We start from the raw sequence: 16,329 nt of genomic DNA, 5'->3' as shown, positions 1-16,329 counted from the left end.
CCAAAACGTGCTACAATGCTTTTACCTCTATCTCGGAATTGCTTCTCGCCATCTACACAAATGCACCCATGAGCATGCTTTGCAGAAACCAAGAAATATGCATTTGTATTTGTAGCAAAAACACATTTTTAGTGATGTAAAAAATTGTTATGTTAGTAAGAAAGTAAAGAAAACCTGCACGGAGAAAGATATATGGCTATCATTGCTACTGTTCTTCTAAAAATACTTGTTGCCCAACTGAAATTTCTTTCCAAAATAATTCGATAAATTAAATGTGCTGCAAAAAAAAGAATATCAAAGTCCCAAGGTAGCCATATATAGCCCACCATCCATGCTAAACAACATGGAAGGAGAATCTCCACTGCTGCCTATTATATTCAGCAGCTGTTGCACCCTGGGCCACCTGAATACAGAGGCACTGCCAACTCACTTAATTTAGTCAAGCTGTGTGGTACTTGCAGGGCCACACATGGCTCTAATTTCAGCTGATACAGCAGGAAACAGCTGACATCTGAGCCATCTATCGTTGGCTTTAATTTTGTTATCTGTCCCTGCATTAGAAAAACATTTTACCCCAGCAGTTAGCTAGCTGCAAAATAAGACAGCCGTGTTGATGCAGTGCTATAATAAGCCCCCCACTTAGTCGTAGCCACAGCTCTGCAAAAATACAAAGCTCATTCTCCTTGTTTAGGGAATTCAGCATTGTTGATTGCAGAACTGTAGTTGTAGCAAGGGATAATCATACATGGGTCGAATTCTGAACAAATTTTGAAAATCAGAAATTTTGTGCGTTTTGTGATCCGATGATGCCACCATTGATTTCAAAATTTGACCAACCAACCCTTCAAATTTACCTCATGTTGCTATGGAAAATATTTTTTGTGGCTGGCAGTCTTCTTTTCATTCTAGGTAACAGCTCATGCACACTTTTTTGACTATATTTCTCGCACAATTCTTCCATCATTAATTAGAAATTTGTTTGTTTTTTTCGAAAATTTCCAACATGCCTTATCACTCAAATTCAATAGCCGCATGAAAATCAGCCATTGCCGCAGTCCACTAATTGAGCGATATTCTAAAGAGAATTTTTAGTTGCGATTTTCGCAGAGACTTAATTCGGAATTTGACCCATGTACAGTATGGCCTGCTTTAGTCTGAGCCCACCTGAGCTATCCCTCTAAGAAGCTGTTATTGCACACCACCAGTCAGAAGCAGACAAGGCATTCCCTGCTCAGCAGCCATAAGTATACACATCCCTTGCACACACGTGACTTTGGGGAGGAAATGCATGGGCTGCTTATGTTTGGCGGTACTCAGTAACAGCTTCCTGGCAGGAGTCAATACTTTGTAGAACCATCTTTTGCTGAAATTACAGCTAAACACTGACCACTCAACACCTACGCAAAGTGAAATTTCACTTTTCAAAGAATACAGTGCAAGGAAAGTTGGAAAAAAAACTGTTTAGCTAAAAGCATTTTTATTTTAGACAGAGGGAAGAGTTATTAGAACTTCTGTTTTGTTTCTCTTCTGGCTTTTGTTGCTGTTTGTGCTCCTGTTAAAGAGAGTGATATCATCTATTATGTTTACTGTTATCATCAATAGTGGGAAAAAAAAAAGCAAAACTTTGTGTTGCCCCCAAAACTTTAATATTAAGAAATCCTTCCAGTCGTGTCACGTACTGTAGTGACCCCAGTGAAAACCATGTATTTCCCCACACTTTGGAGGTATTTCCTCTCACTTCCTGTTACCTCTAGTTCTACCTAAAAAAAAAAACATTAGGTAGATTTCCCATTTAAAGTGAACCTATCTTCTTTTCTAACATCTTAAAATTAAAAATCCTCCGTCTGCCAGATCGAATCGGATGAACACGGACAGACGGTTCGTGTTCATCCGATCCCCCATAGGGGAGAGCGGAGGAAAGTGTGTGGGGACCGCCCTGTCAGCTGCCAGCTCAGCAGCTGACAGCTTTACTGATCCGCCCATGTGAAAGGGCCCTTAGACTGTATATATATGAATTTGCATGAATTTTCAGACTGTATATATATGAATTTGCATGAATTTTTGAGCGCTGCACAAAATGATATAAACAAAGAAGCAACATGTAATAGTAGGATTTTTAATTTTAAGATGTTAGAAAAGAATATAGGTTCACTTTAAATGGGAAATCTACCTAATGTTTTTTTTTTAGTCCGCCTCCGCAAAGATCACATATGGACCAATGTATGTCCCGTTTTCATCCGCAACGGACGGATGAAAATGAGGACATACGGTCCGCACGTGTGAAAGGGTCCTTATATATAACGTGAAATATCCACAAAATAAAACAATAAAGAAGTGATGTGAAATTCACACCCTTAAGCCTTGTACACACTCACGGTTTTCTCGGCAAGAAAACAGCTGGCAGAGCTTTCTTGTCGAGTAAACAGCGCGTGTGTACTAGGCTTTGAGGTTTCTCGTCGAGAAAACTGCCTAGAATCTAGACGAGAAAAATAGAGAACCTGCTCTCTATTTTCTCGTCGTGCCGAGAAACCCGAGCGTCTGTATACTTATCTGCCGCCATGGAAACCCGCGCATGCTCGAAATGACTTAGACGCATGCGCAGTAGCTTCCAAGGCATAGGTAGGGTGAAGCAAGATGGCGGCGATGGCATCGAATGTGACGAGCGCATGCTCGTTGTAGTCGATGACGTCACTGTGTTCGTGCCATTCAAAAGAACGGCGGTTCTTTTAAATCGTACATCTGTACGCTCAGCCGGGAAGAATATCTTGCCAGGAATGTCGTCAGGAAAAACAACGTTTTTTTCCTGACAAGAATCCCAGCCGTGTGTACAGAGCTTAAGGCTGATAAACAGACCAGAGAATTGCGTTGGCACAATTTCGGTCAATGAATCCTTGGCTCTTCACATTAAAGTCATGCTATTAACACTTGAGAGGATTTGGTCTGACAAGTTGTCCGCTTCTGAGGACTGCTTCTCTGTGATATCTTCTGACCAATTGGACCATCTTCCATCCTGATCTGGAGCCCATAGGTGGAGGTCCCCCATATATGCCTCGTTGACTCATTAAACATATGCCCATTTGAGTCTACTTTCTCCTGTAATCCTCCTACTAACCGGTGATAGTTTCATTGTCTGTGTCTTCATTTCAACAATGATGGCACGTGGAATCCCTTTTCTGGCTATATAGTTTTTCTCATTGGTTATCTATGGACTGAATGTGAATTTCACATCACTTCTTTGTTATATTTTGTGGATATTTCACATTATATTATAGACTGTATAGATATGAATTTGCATGAATTTCTGAGCGCTGCACAAAATGTTATTTTTTCACATATTCTTTGATTCATACTTGTCCTAGTGTGCTGGCTGCTATTTGCTGTATGTTTTCCATGTCAGCGCAATATACACCAATTTCTCCTCTCTGTTTATGGCTGTCTATTCTGAATATTTTCTGTGAGATTGCAGGTTAGTTTGTTTAGAAGTATGTGTCTTCTTGGTATATTTGTGTCTGTCAGTTTTTACAAAATTTTTCCAAAATATCAGGTGCATCCAACGAAGGGCTAACTTTGCCTGAGGGCCAGTTCACACCACATGCAGTCCAGTGTGTTTTTTTCTGCATCAAACATGCATGGAAAGTAGGTTATATGGTTTCTAATGTTATAATTTACACCAGTGTGGTCAGTTCCAGGGTGTTCCAGTTTCAGAAAAAAAAAGTAGAACATGCTGCATTTTTCCTGCACTTGACAGTATTGGAACGTGGTAAAACACATAAAAAATGCACTGGAACGCATGAAAAACGCATTGGACCCCAGTCCAGTGGGAAAAAAATAAGAAAAAAAGCACTTGGAGTGCATCCAGAAAGGCATCAAAAATACACCAAAAATGCACCGGGACGTGTCAAAAATGCGCATGCATAATTGCATCTGAAACGGATCTGAAGGGCAATTTTTGTGGTGTGAAACAGCCTTGAAACATTTTAGATCTGTAATGGCAAAATTATTGAGATGATAATGTACTCCCAGGTAATTTTAGACTGATATTATGGAACAATGAACAGGTTGAAACCCCCTGAACACCTGTTTAGCTTCCCCTAATTACTAATAGTACATGTTTGGTGACAACATTATTCATATTGTCTGTATTATCACTGCATTTGTGTCAGTGCCAGGATCAATAACAATGCCAGTGCCTCAGTGCCTGTTCATATCTGCCAGTATGACTGTCCATAGGTGTCAGGACAATCATCAATGTCTGCTAACCTCTCAGTGCCAAGCAGTACTTACCACATATGTAATCAATCGATGTAAGTGCTATCCAATCTGTTTATCAAATGTTTAGTTTGTATGTCTTGCTGTGCCAATAGCATGCATTATACCAATTGGTGCCAGGCCATCTGTCAGTGCCAGCCAATTTATTACAAATCCATCTGTCAATCAAAATTAAGTGGGCTCTAGGTCTGCAAAAATTCCAGTTCCATTTTTTTATCAAAATCAATCTGCATCAGTACTAAATAGTCTGGGCCATATTCTGAGTATACTGTAGCTATGACGGAGTATCTCAGGATACTCTGTCGTATCTCTCTTTTTTGGCCCGCGTATCTATGCGAGTGATTCTTAGAATCATTTTCGCATAGATACGCTTAAGATCCGACATGTGTAAGTCACTTACACTGTCGGATCTTAAATGTAATTACACAGCCGGCCGCTAGGTGGCGTTTACGTTCAGGACTCATTTGTTTATGCAAATGAGCCTGATACGACGATTCCCGAACGAATTCGCGTCGCGTAACCGTCGCTAACGTCATTTGCGTAAGCGTAAGGTTACCCCTGCTATATGAGGGGTAACCTTACGCCAGTCCCACGTACGCCATGTTAAGTATGGCGTCGGGTCCGCGTCGTCTTTTCCCATCGGGTACATCGTTTCCCTAAGCCGTTCTTGAATACGACTTTACGTCAATGACACACACGTCGGCGTCATTGACGTTTTACGCCGAGAACTGGAGCTTGCGCACTGGGCTATTTTAAGCCCGGCGCATGCGCAGTTCGTTCGAATCGGGGGCGCGCTTAATTTAAATACAAGCCGCCCCCTTGGATTTATGCGGGGATACGCCGGGCCAATTACACTACGCCGCCCCAAACTACGGAGCAAGTGTTTGGGGAATACAGCACTTGCTCCTGTAGGTTGGGGCGGCGTAGTGTAAATGGCTTACGCGCCGCCCGCCTAAAATGTACAAGAATATGGCCCTCTATCTCTAAATATCAGTCAGTTTGTTGGTACTCATTAGTCTGTCCAATAGGGATGAGCTTCGAGTTCGAGTCGGCGAACAACAAACAATTTGGGGTGTTCGCCGCAAATTCGAAAAGCCGTGGAACACCCTGTTAAAGTCTATGGGAGAAATCTAAAGTGCTAATTTTAAAGGCTAATATGCAAGTTATTGTCCTAAAAAGTGTTTGGGGACCTGGGTCCTGCAGCAGGGGACATGTATCAATTCAAAAAAAAGTTTTAAAAACTGCCATTTTTTTCGGGAGCAGTGAATTTAATAATGCTTTAAGTGAAACAATAAAAGTGAAATATTCCTTTAAATTTCTTACCTTGGGGGGGTGTAAAGTATGCATGTGAAATAGCGCATGTTTCCCGTACTTAGAACTGTCTCTGCACAAAGTGTAATTTCTGAAGGAAAAAAAGTCATTTAAAAAAACGCGGCTATAATGAATTGTCGGCTCCCGGCAATTCAGAGAGAATTAATTCATAAAAAAAAAAAAAAGCGTGGGGTCCCCCCAAATTCAATTACCATGCCCTTCAGGTCTGGCATGGATATTAACCTCTTGCCGACCGCGCTATAGCAAAAATACTGCTACAGCGCGGTCGAGTTACTGTGACAGGACGTCCCTGGGACGTCCTCGTGCACTTCCGCGTTTGCGCGTCCCCTGGGGCGCGCTCGCAGAAGTGTCCGTGCTCGCCGGGTCTAGAAGACCCGGCGCATCACGGATCACGGTAAATTGCCGCGAATCGCGGCTGTTTACCACGTGATCGCTCCGTCAAATGACGGAGCGATCACTTGTAAACAAACCGGCGTCATTTGATGACGCCGGTTCCTCCCTCTCCTCTCTGTACCGTTCGGTACAGTGCGAGAGGAGAGGAGAGGAGGGGGGGGGGGGGAGCGCGGGGTGTCAGCAGCTGCTGTGGGCTGGATCTGTGACAACTGCAGTCACAGATCCAGCCATCCCTCCCTGTGCAATACTCTGCAGTACCAGCCATACTCTGCAATACCCCATACTCTGCCATCCCTCCCTGTGCAATACTCTGCAGTACCAGCCATACTCTGCAATACCCCATACTCTGCCATCCCTCCCTGTGCAATACTCTGCAGTACCATCAATACTCTGCAATACCCCATACTCTGCCATCCCTCCCTGCGCAATACTCTGCAGTACCATCAATACTCTGCCATCCCTCCCTGCGCAATACTCTGCCATACACCATACTCTGCCATCCCTCCCTGCGCAATACTCTGCCATACCCCATACTCTGCCATCCCTCCCTGCGCAATACTCTGCCATACCCCATACTCTGCCATCCCTCCCTGCGCAATACTCTGCCATACCCCATACTCTGCCATCCCTCCCTGCGCAATACTCTGCCATCCCTCCCTGCGCAATACTCTGCCATACCCCATACTCTGCCATCCCTCCCTGCGCAATACTCTGCCATACCCCATACTCTGCCATCCCTCCCTGCGCAATACTCTGCCATCCCTCCCTGCGCAATACTCTGCCATACCCCGTTACTCTGCCATACCCCGTTACTCTGCCATACCCCGTTACTCTGCCATACCCCGTTACTCTGCCATACCCCGTTACTCTGCAATACCCCGTTACTCTGCAATACCCCGATACTCTGCAATACCCCGATACTCTGCAATACCCCGATACTCTGCAATACCCCATACTCTGCAATACCCCGATACTCTGCAATACCCCGATACTCTGCAATACCCCAATACCCTGCGCAATACTCTGCAATACCCCAATACCCTGCGCAATACTCTGCAATACCCCAATACTCTGCAATACCCGCAATACCCCCAATACTCTGCAATACCCGCAATACCCCCAATACTCTGCAATACCCAAATACTCTGCAATACCCCAATACTCCGCAATACCCCAATACTCCGCAATACCCCAATACTCCGCAATACCCCAATACTCCGCAATACCCCAATACTCTGCAATACCCCAATACTCCGCAATACCCCAATACTCCGCAATACCCCAATACTCCGCAATACCCCAATACTCCGCAATACCCCAATACCCCAATACTCTGCAATACCCCAATACTCCGCATATATAATGTTTTGGGGTTCTATGTAATTTTCTAGCAAATAAATTGTGATTTTTCCATGTAGGAGAGAAATGTCAGAATTGGCCTGGGTGCTCCAGAACGCCTGATGGCGCTCCCTGCATGTTGGGCCTCTGTATGTGGCCACGCTGTGTAAAAGTTGCACACATGGGGTATCGCCATACTCGGGAGGAATAGCAGAATGTGTTTTGGGGTGTCATTCGTGGTATGCATATGCTGTGTGTGAGAAATAACCTGCGAATATGACAGAAACAAGTTATTTTTTTTTTTTTTTACAGAATTTTCGGTCGTTTTTCTTTTATAGCGCAAAAAATAAAAACCCCAGAGGTGATCTAATACCACCAAAAGAAAGCTCTATTTGTGTGAAAAAAAGGACAAAAATTTCAAATGGGTACAATGTTGTATGACGGAGTAATTGTCATTCAAATTGTGAGAGCACCGAAAGCTGAAAATTGGTCTGGTCAGGAAGGGGGTTTAAGTGCCCAGTGGTCAAGAGGTTAAGGGGAACCTCGCCATCAATTAAAAAGAAAAAAAATGACGTGAGGTTCCCCCCAAATATCCATTCCAGACCCTTCAGGTCTGGTGTGGATTTTAAGGGGAACTCCATCCCAAATAAAAAAAAATGGCATGGAGTTCCCCCAAAAATCAACACCAGACCCCCTTATCCGAGCACGTAACCTGGCCGGCCACAGAAAAGAGGGGGGGGGACAGAGAGCGCCCCGCCCTCTCCTGAACCGTACCAGGCCACATGCCCTCAACATGGGGAGGATGTCCCCATGGTGATGGGGACAAGGGCCTCATCCCCACAACCCTGGCCGGTGGTTGTGGGGGTCTGCGGGCGGGGGGCTTATCAGAATCTGGAAGACCCCTTTAACAGAGGGGACCCCCAGATCCTGGCCCCCCCTATGTGAATTGGTAATGGGGTACATTCTGCCCGTGTGAATATTTATGGAGCCTTGGCTTTAAACCGAGTATACAGTACAGGTTTTTTTTTTTCGTGGGGACTCCAGTCAGAGACACTGTACTAACCATGCAAGGTTAGTCCAGTGATCTCCCTCGCTGAGCTATACTGTTCTGACAGGGTGAGGCCCCCACCCCTCGCCAGAACACTCTGATCAGCCCTCTCTGCCATTGGCTGAGAGTGCTGATCAGGAGTCGGTCGGCTGCTGGTTTTCCAGCATGCGCGCCCCACGTACACATGGGCAGAATGTCGGCCATTGTTTTTTAACCAAAAAATGTCTCTTGACATTCTGCCCCTGTGTCCATTTGAATCATATTTTGAGCACCACCAACAGGTACTTAAAGAGGGACACAAGCCGAAGGTAGCCATTTTCATAAAAAAAAAAAAAAAGTTGCAGACCCTTTACAATTTTAAGAGTTTTTGTTTGTTGATGTTTAGGTTGGAGCTTTTTCTTCCACTACATTAGCTGAAGATAGAAGTCTGGTGGGGTGATGCCAAAGACAATCAGCTGGTGAGGACTAAGGTTCCAGCATATGCTTCACGGTCTTTGATCTAGCTCTATTAGTCGCTTTGCTATTGTAGGTAGAAAAGAACAGAGTAATGGACACCCTAGAAAACGTTGTCTCCCTCTCACCAGATCCAGCAGAAGAAGGGAATGCAGTGTAATGTTGTGACGTGTGTGTCGGTGAATACTGTTTTTAAATTTTTTGATATTATATAAATGCAGTGTGATTCTGCAAAAAAGGCAAAATTACTGCTCAATATTTTACTCACCCATACTTGAGGGTTGTAGTTCTTACTATATAGAGTACAGATACCTTTTTGTGGTTAGTGTCTCGGCATTTAGGTTTGTTGACCTAAGGGTTGCAGCTCTATAATTGAAGAAAGACACTTCCCTCTATCTTGCATCTCTACATTTATTTTGGTTGGTGCTGCTATAAAAATACCTAATGACTGTAGCTCTGTATTTTAAGAAAAGCACCTCATGTAGTTAAATGTAGTCAAAACGGTCCCTTGTTGCAAATACTGCTGTCTCAAGCTAGTGAAAAAAATGTTCATTGCCTGATATTAAAAAAAATAAGAAATATTTAGGCTGGGTTCACATCTAAGCCGCATGCATGGGGTCCGGTGCGTCCCTGTTCTCTGTTTCAGGAATGAATCAGGGATGAATTTTGGCTTGAATTCCGCCCTGAAATGGAGCCAGAGACGCACAGGACCCCTGTTCAAGTTTTGACAGGTACCTGCTCCCACTTCCACTCGGGCCGCCTACGTGGCTGGAGCAGAAGTTTTCCTCTCCCCTCCTTCCTTGCAATCTGGTACAAGAAGATTACCCGACCAATAGGGAGGCGCTGCGCGACTCGCTCATGCACAGTGAGCACCCGCCACAAGCTGTCACAGGCAGGTGCCCACACTTGCAATGCTGGCGCTGAGCAGAGATGAGAGAGAGAGCCAGGGGTTCAGGCGACCACATCACTGGACCGTGGGACAGGTGAGTGTGTGTTTATTAAAAGTCAACAGCTACACTTTTTGTAGCTGCTGACTTTTAATAAACACAAAAAACAGCTGGAATTCTGCTTTAAGCTGAAGAGTCTTAATTATGTCAGGGTTTATTAAAGGTCAGGACTGTGTGACTCATCCTGGCAGCCTTCTGGTGCCTCCCTCTGGTCTAGAAGGTTGGAGAATCTTCTAGAATTAGAGAGTGGAGTTTAGGAGGAGCTGCCTAGAATATTTATGGAGTCTTAACCAATCCTCAAAACTGGGCTGGCAGCGGCTGAGACCACTCCATAAACTGACATAAGCCATGCCAGCAAGGGCAGTCAGGGGGAAGATGAAGATGCAGCTTTGAGGAGGCTCATGGTGGCCCTTAGCGGTGACCCCTGGTCTGGGGTGGTAGTCCTGCCTTGGACCAGGGCTCGGGTGCTGAAGGATCTTGCCAAATCACATGGGAGGAGGTCTTCCTGGAGGCACAGGAGCAAGAGAGGACAGGGTTAATAGATCAACACTGTGGGCACTAACATTGGGGGGAGACTGCCACATGTAGCCAGTCTCCCTTGAATACAACGGTGTGCCTAAGTCTTCAGCCTTTCCCTAGAGATCTCCTGTGAGTCATTTAGATGGGCTGGTGGAGAATCAGTCGGGTGGACTGTTATAGAGACAGCCAGGAGGGATATCAAAAGGGGCAGCTGCAGCCAGGTGGGTTGGAAGTGCTTGAGGAAGTGATGTTGGGATCAGTGGCCACAGAGGAGAAATTAGAAATGCTGTTTCACTACATCTGTGCTACATAAAGAGGGTCTATGAGTTCCTGCCTGGAAAGTAAAGGTGACTGTATATAGGTGTATGATGTTATGCTGAGTAAATCATGCTGTCAATCCACAGCGGCAGAACAGAGCACTATGGCAGGCTAGCGTGGGAAGGTAAGGGAATAACACCATGTTGATTTACTAAAGCCAAATATACTGTGCACTAGAAGCGCACTGCAGTTGCTGATCTGAGGGGAAGCTCTACTGATTTCTATCATCCAATCACGTGCAGGCAAAAATTCCGTTTTTTTTTCCCTTGCATGTTCCCCTCAGATCTACAGCAACTGCACTTGTAGTACACAGACTATTTACCTTTAGTAAATCAGCTCCAATGTTTGACTGCACCAGGTGACACCCTAGTGACGCCACTGGTAACCATTATATGCAAAGGCAACCTCTACGTTTCTCTCATGACAAACAATTAGCAATGTGCAAAGAGCAGCCATATTGACCTGTATCCTTTTATAATCAGAAATCTTCTGTCCTGCAAACGGACCGAAAGTTCGCGCAAACTTTAGAACCCCATTAAAGTCTATGGGACTCGAACGTTCAAAATAAAAAGTGCTAATTTTAAAGGCTAATATGCAAGTTATTGTCCTAAAAAGGGTTTGGGGAGTCGGGTCCTGCCCCAGGGGACATGTATCAATGCAAATTTTTTTCGGGAGCAGTGATTTTAATGATGCTTAAAGTGAAAAGAAAGTGAAGTATTCCTTTAAATATCATACCTGCTGGGTGTCTATAGTATGCCTGTGAAGTGGCACATTTCCCCAATGTTTTGAACTGTCCCTGCACAAAATGACATTTCTATAGGAAAAAAAGTCATTTCAAACTGCTTGCGGCTTTAATGTAATGTCTGGTCCTGTGCAAAGGACACTAAATCAAAATACTGCAGGTCCCTGCCTGTATTTGTATGAGAACACCAGCAATTGTATTTAGGTAAGATTTAGGTGCACACTGTGCAAAGGACACTAAATCAAAATACTGCAGGTCCCTGCCTGTATTTGTATGAGAACACCAGCAATTGTATTCATGTAGCTTTAGGTGCACACTGTGCAAAGGATACACTATACAATACACTAAGTGAAAATACTGAAGCTAGCACAATCACCTGCCTGCCTGTCAGTATATTATGAAGAGAATAACAGGAACGGATCTAGCTAAACTGAATACAGTGTATAAATATATATACAACACCTGGGATGCATATATATCCTCTAATTCAAAATAAATGACACTGTCTCTCTCTCTCTGTCTGTCTTTAACCACCGCCGCAACACACTACACAAGGCCGCCACGCAGGCGGCCTTATATAGTGTGGAGCGTGTACTAAACCCCCATAGACATAATTGGCCAAAGCCACCCTGGCTTTGGCCAATTATGGCTCTCCGTTTTTTCCGCGCTGTGATTGGCCAAAGCATGCGGGTCATATCATCAGCCAGCATTGCACTGCGATGCCGCAGTGAATTATGGGCCGTGACGCGCCACTCGAATTTGGCTCAAACGGCCCATAATGTTTGAAATTCGGAGAACGGTCGAACAGCTGATGTTCGAGTTGAACATGGGTTCGACTCAAACTCGAAGCTCATCCCTATTGCTGAACATGGCGCATTTATAGAAGAGGAATCTTGATATAATATTATTCGTCACAGTAATTTAATATTTCTCTAGCTGATCTTTCACAACATTTCTGTATCTTATTTTTACATGGATTTCCATTGGTGAGAAATATCTTTTTGCCCTATGGTTTGCAAGGGATGGTGCAATATATCATCTAGCAATTGCTTTCTAAGCAGATTAGATCCCATGTTTAATTTTTCATACTAATCACATGCTATTTTTATCACTGTACTGTAGCAACTATCGTTTTTATTTAAAACATGAGATGAAGTGGAAGATAATATCATTCCATTCATTGAGAAAATATAAATGTATGTATTTTATATCTATTCTGTGCTGTGTTAAGTATCGGATGTCTTAGCTTATGTCTTATATAGAGTAAAAGGTTTCTTAGTGTATACAGTGATATATGCCAAAATAATCATACCAATATAATAATAATATTACAACAACAATTTTTTGTTAGAAATATGGCTAAGGCTGGGTTCACACTACTACACTACTTTCATCCTACTTTGCTCTGCTACATTGGTCTTACATTTATCCTACATTGGTCCTACATCCATCCTACTTTCATGAACAGGATACTACTTTGGTCCGACTTCAATGATATTCAATGGGCCTGAAGTAGGATCAATGTAGGACCAAAAGTAGTACAGGGAGCATTTTCAAAGTCGGACCGACTTGTGTAGGACGCTACAAGACGCTCTCATAGGGAAACATTGAACACAGAGCAAAGTAGGATGAAAGTAGTGTAGTAGTGTGAACCCAGCCTAAATGAGTGGCCTGATCTGCTCAAAACTATTTCAGCTGAGAAAGGATGCTGATGGGCTACATCATCCACTTCTAATTACAACTGGTGTTCTCGGCTTTCCCACTCTTTCCCATGGTGGCTGTAGCAGCTTACAGACCTGGGTGTCAAGATCTTGAGACTAGAGCTTACAGTGATAAAGGGTTTATTTAAGATGCATGCATCTAACCAAAAAGAAAAGAAAACTATTCCAAGGTTAAGTTGAGGGAACTGGCGGAATACGTTAAATACAGGTAACTTTATTTTATCTTCAGAATGGTTTGGATACGCCAAAATCTAAGACATTCTATTATCTAAGCTCCAATATTAGTTCCTGAAGTTGCCACTTGCTGCCACATGCTCTTTGTTCAACAAAGAGGCTGCACATCATAGATTTAGAATGCTCCCATGGTGCTCTGAACATCATCTCAAAGCATATTTGAGCACTTCTAGGTGTATAACATCCTGCCATTTTCATAGAAAATGTTACTATAGGTCTATTTGAGGTTTTAACATTAATGACCTATTTGTTTATTTTATTTCTGGAAATTCCATTGTTCATATCTCTGAACTTGAGTCTGGAAATTAAATTTCAGATGCGCTTAAACTTCGACCAGGACAATTACCTACAGAAAGGGCCTTTTGTATCCAACTGTTGTAAGATAGATCTTTATCAGATTTAGTCAATACAATTTTTTGCATACTAAAGTTATATTTAATCATAAAAAGAAAGGAATTACAGTATAAACTGACAATAGGATTCCTGGGTACATCATCTGGGAACAAGGTTCATTGGGGCCCAAAGCACCCCATGTTGAGGGCATGTGGTGCAGTTCAGGAGGGAGGTGCTTGCTCGTCCCCCCCTTTACTGACATTCCAGGCTGAATGTTTGGATAAGGGTCTGGTATGGATTTTGTTGAGGGACCTCAGGACTTTTTTTTGAAAATTTTGATTCCTCTTAGGCCCCGTACACACGACCAAACATGTATGCTGAAACTGGTCCGCGGGGCAGTTTCAGCATACATGTTTGGTCGTGTGTAGGCGCGAGCGGGCCGAATTCCAGCAAACATTTGCCCGCCGGGCCTTTTCCCAGCAGGCAAATATTCGTGGACGTGTTTTAAAACCGTCCGCTGGAATCCTGCCCGCTCGGACATGTACGGTCGTCAGTACAGACCTACCGTACATGTCCAGGCGCCCGCCGTCCCTCGCATGCGTCGAATGACTTTGACGCATGCGTGGAAGCCTGTAAATGGCAGGCCCGCCCACGTCTCCGCGTCATCGCCGCGTCATCGTCGCGGGGACGACGCGGACACACCCCGCGTAATGTTTACACGCGGACTTCTGTACGATGGTGTGTACAACCATCGTACAGAAGCCCTCTGGCAGACATGTACGGTGAAAACGGTCCGACGGACCGCTTTCACCGTACATGTTTGTTCGTGAGTACCCGGCCTTAGAATCCATACCAGATCCTTACCAGATCCGAAGGGCCTGGTATGGATTGGGGGATAACCCCACACTGTTTTTTCCTTTACCTGCATTCATTTGTTTACATTTCAGCTCTCATCGGGAAAGCCCGCGGACAGCTGATGAGTCTTCGGTTGTTAAGGGAGCAGAAGTTGGCTTCTGGGCCCACTCCATAACAACCAGCTATTCTTCACACAGAATTCAAATTAGCCGATAACTTTTTGACCGATCCAAATTCGAATTGTTCTGAAAATGTGGAATTCGCAAAATAAATAAATAAACAAAACACATTTAAATGCATTTCAACGAAAATTCGTTACTATTTCATTCGGAGATTCGGATCCGAATCTCCGGATAACCAAAAATGTATCTGAATATCTATTCAGACTGAAAAGAATTGCACATGTCTAATGATTTATGGGATTAAAGTGTCATTAAACCCACAAGCTGTGTTATTTGCTGTTCATACTCATTTAGTCACTATGAGATTCGTTTTCTGTATTCTGCAAAGAACCTGGTTAATCCTGCTATTCTCTATCTTCTGCTTCTGTCCAAGACCCCACTTCCATTTGGGGATTTTGCAGAGCAGTGGTGGCACATGCTCAGTTTTCAATGTATTTCTACCCTGAGCATTACCTCCCTGATCACACCTGAGCAGCCCATGTGACTGTAGAGTCACACAAGTGGGCGTATACACAGTGGTAAATGACAGTCCATGTCCTCTCTCCTTCTCCATGTCCACTAACCAGCTAAATACAATGAGGATAGGATATTGCATCTTGATTGATAGAGGCTTCACCTCCCTGTTATTCTAAAGCACAGACTGGAGGGGTGTGACACAGCCTGTGACTGCCAGAAATCCGCCCACACCATGTTATTGCCAAAAAATGTAATTTCAAATATATATTTGCATGACAATTTAACCACTTCCATACCAGGCACTTACGCACCTTCCTGCCCAAGCCAATTTTCAGCTTTCAGCGCTGTCGCACTTTAAATGACAATTGCGCGGTCATGCTACACTGTACCCAAATGTTTTTTTATCATTTTGTTCCCACAAATAGAGATTTCTTTTGGTGGTATTTGATCACCTCTGCGCAACAACTAAAAAAAGACCGAAAATTTTGAAAAAAATAAAGTTTTTATTTTTATTCTGTTAATTTTTTTGTAAATAATAATGTTTTCTTTTTTAATTATGGGCACCAATGAGGTGGCACTGATGGGCACCGATGAGGTGGCACTGATGGGCACTGATAGGCAGCACTGATGGACACTGATAGGCAGCACTGATGGACACTGATAGGCGGCACTGGTATGTGGCACTGATGGGCACTCATAGGCAGCACTGATGGGCACTCATAGGCGGCACTGATGGGCACTCATAGGCGGCACTGATGGGTACTTATGAGTGGCACTGATGGGTACATATGGGTGGCACTGATTGGTACATATGGGTGGCACAGATGGGCCCTGAGAGGTGGCACTGATGGACACTGAGGGGTAGCACTTGTTTATTTACTATATTGCCAATCAGTGCCCGTTGCCAGTCAGTGCCCATTTGTGGGCACTGATTGGCATCTATTGTGCCTATTTTTTTACATGTGGATAGCGATGGGGGATGTACCTGGCCATCCACATGTTGCCCCCTTCCCTGGTGGTCCTGGCGGCTTCCATGTGGTATAGTGTGGGCATCAGAGGGGGGCTGGGCTGATAAACACTCAGCGCAAACCCCCCCTGTCAGGAGAGCCGCCGATCAGCTCTCCTCTACTCGCGTCTATCAGATGCGAGTGAGGAAGAGCCGGTCAACGGCTCTTCCTGTTTACATCGT

The sequence above is a fragment of the Rana temporaria genome, chromosome 4 (assembly GCF_905171775.1).
Source record: "Rana temporaria chromosome 4, aRanTem1.1, whole genome shotgun sequence".
NCBI classification, from domain to species: Eukaryota; Metazoa; Chordata; class Amphibia; order Anura; family Ranidae; genus Rana; species Rana temporaria.
This window is presented reverse-complemented; position numbering follows the sequence as displayed.